The sequence below is a fragment of the Pteropus vampyrus genome, unplaced genomic scaffold (genome assembly GCF_000151845.1).
Source record: "Pteropus vampyrus isolate Shadow unplaced genomic scaffold, Pvam_2.0 Scaffold261, whole genome shotgun sequence".
In the NCBI taxonomy this organism is placed as follows: Eukaryota; Metazoa; Chordata; class Mammalia; order Chiroptera; family Pteropodidae; genus Pteropus; species Pteropus vampyrus.
This window is the reverse complement of record NW_011889042.1, coordinates 1,448,004-1,450,788: the sequence shown is the minus strand read 5'-3', so window position 1 is coordinate 1,450,788 and position 2,785 is coordinate 1,448,004. Positions and strand designations below refer to the sequence as shown.

Genomic DNA, 2,785 nt, shown 5'->3' with positions numbered 1-2,785 from the left:
GATTCAGTAGGGATGCATTTTGACAGCTTATCTTAATTACATATGGGAAAATTCTTTTAACATTCCCAGAAAATTATAGTATTTCAGATTATATAACTAATCAAAGGAATAAAAAATTGTACAGAAAGCATAGCTTCCGATTCGTAATGCATTAAACCAAATAAGCTACTAAGCTGATTTACCCCTATGAAAATAAATTAATCTTCATTTTTCATGAAGGGAAATTGCATGTATTATGTCTAGTAAATACTTTTCTATACAAAAGAATTTGAAATGATTGAGTTTTTTTGGTGAAATTCTCGAGGGAAGATCAAGTTTGTGGACTTTGATCAAGAAGATAGTATAGAACTTTATTATTGCACTGAACACACACATACACATACACAAAACAAGTAAAACTTGCTTATGTTGGTGCCAGGTAACTCATGCATCTCAAAGGTTATTTTAAATTTTTAAAAAATTTTTTAGGTGAAGCAAACCTTGGTTGACCTCACAGATTGAAAGGACCTTATCAGCTTACAATCCTTTATTTTATGTTTTTATTTTTTATGCCTACAGCACCTAGTCTTCCTAGGTGGTCTCCCATCCAAGTACTAACCAGGCCCAACCATGCTTAGCTTCCGAGATCAAATGGGATTGGGCTTGTTCAGGGTAGCATGGCCATAGACAAAGGTGTTTTAATGATAATTACAAACTGTTAAGGTATGTGAGAAATATAGAGGACAGAGGAAAACTTTAAATTTGTCTAGTGATTTTGAATTTATTATAAAGATTGAAAAATAAGATAGTATCATTTCAAAGTATTCTTTCTCTTAAGCTATAGTATGAAAATTCAGAAGAATTTTTATTTTGCTTTCTAATTTTTTAATTTAACATTTATTGAGCATTTATTGGGTACCAGACACTGGTCTATGTATATCTTTTTTTAAAATTACAGTTGACATTCAATATTATTTTATATTAGTTTCAGATGTATAGCATAGTGATTAGGCACACATAATTTATGAAATGTTCCCCTGATTAGTCTAGTACCTACCTGGCACTATACATATTTTTTACAATATTATTATTATTTAAGCCATTTTATTATTTATTAATTAATTAATTTCCTATCTATTTTCAATTACAATTGACATTCAGTATTATTTTATATTTATTTCTGGTATACAGCATAGTGATTAGAAATTTATATAATTTACAAAGCTTTCTAATTGTTAATTAGTGATTTTGGCTTGGGCACTTTTCAAACATTCTGTAAAATGTTTAAATAACAGTAAATATTTTTGCATAAAATTGGCAATTAGAACTTGATTAATATATAAATTTAGTTCAGTATAAATATAGCTATATGGAGTTTATCAAGTAAATCTCTCTGTAATACTCAGATGTATTTATTCACTTTAAAATTGAGCAAATTGGTTTATAAAGTTTTTGATATGAGAAAGTGAATTTATTTTATATTCTTACTACCCCCCAAAAAGACATCAAATTTTTCATTTTTTACTGACTTAATTACGTAACATCAAACACAAAATGAAATTAGTTTTTTGGTTTTTTTTTTAGGCAAGGCAACCCTTGGTTGACCTCACAGATTGCAAGCACCTTGTCAGCTTACAATCCCTTATTTCTTTTTATGCCTACAGTACCTGGTCTTCCTAGGTGGTTTCCCATGCAAGTACTAACCAGGCCCGTCTTTGCTTAGCTTCCGAGATCAGATGGGATCAGGCTTATTCAGGGTAGCATGACCATAGACAGTTTTTTTCTAATAGATTATTCTATAAACATTTTTCCTATGTAGAAAATTTTCTTTGCCATCTGGAATAGAAGGTTAAAGGTACCCATATAAATGATGTGAATAGAACAGCTCTTATTAAAACTTTGTGGATAGACTGTTCCATTTGGAGAGAACATACAGAACCAGGAATTTGAAATCCCAAGCCAGGAATGACTTCCATTATTGTCTTCCATTAATTATCTAGGAAGCCTTTTTGAGGCTACAAAAATTTGGTGATTAAACTAGAAGCCAATTATATCTCTCATCCATCAGTCAGAAAGATTAACCAGTGACTTTTAAATATACATTGTAAAAATCTGGATGGAAATTAGTCCTTTGGCAATTTATTTTATTTTGCTTTTATTATGTAACTTCGAATGCATACAAAAGAGTAGAAGTGACATGTGTAAATATAATGATAAAATGAGTGCCAGTTATCTACCACCCAATCTGAGAACTAGAACATTACCTTTGCCTTTGCAGCATGTACTTCTGTGTCCTGTTCTGCTGCTCCACCTCTAAAGAGGTAACCACTATCCTGAATTTTGTGTATTTTACTATTTTAGTCTATTCAGGCTGCTATAACAAATACCACAGCCTGGATGGCTTATTAACAACAGAAATTTGTTTCTCACAACAATGGAGAATGGAAATCTAAATTGAGACTACCCACACGGTCAGCTTCGGTGTCTGGTGAGAACCTGCCTCCCTGTTCATAGCCCTGTCTTCACAGTAACCTCACATGGTGGTAAGGTTTAGAGAGCTCTATTAGACTTCTTTTATGAGGGCACTAATTCCCTTAGTGAGGACTCTTCCCACATGACCTAATCACCACCTAAGGACTCTACTTTCTAATACCATCATAGTGGGCATTATGTTTCAACACATGAATTTGTGGTGGGACATAAACATCTAGCCTATAGCAATTACTCTTTTGCTTTTTAAAAATAATATAATCATGAGTGTATGTATTTCTAAGCAAAATATTATTTAGTTTTGTTTGTTAACTTT

General features: G+C 31.7%; 2 pseudogenes; both read right to left on the bottom strand.

Annotated features, from left to right (window-relative positions):
* Positions 1 to 549: 549 nt before the first annotated feature.
* Positions 550 to 668, bottom strand: LOC111729417 (annotated as a pseudogene).
* Positions 669 to 1,634: 966 nt separating this feature from the next.
* LOC111729429 lies at positions 1,635 to 1,753 on the bottom strand (annotated as a pseudogene).
* Positions 1,754 to 2,785: the final 1,032 nt, after the last annotated feature.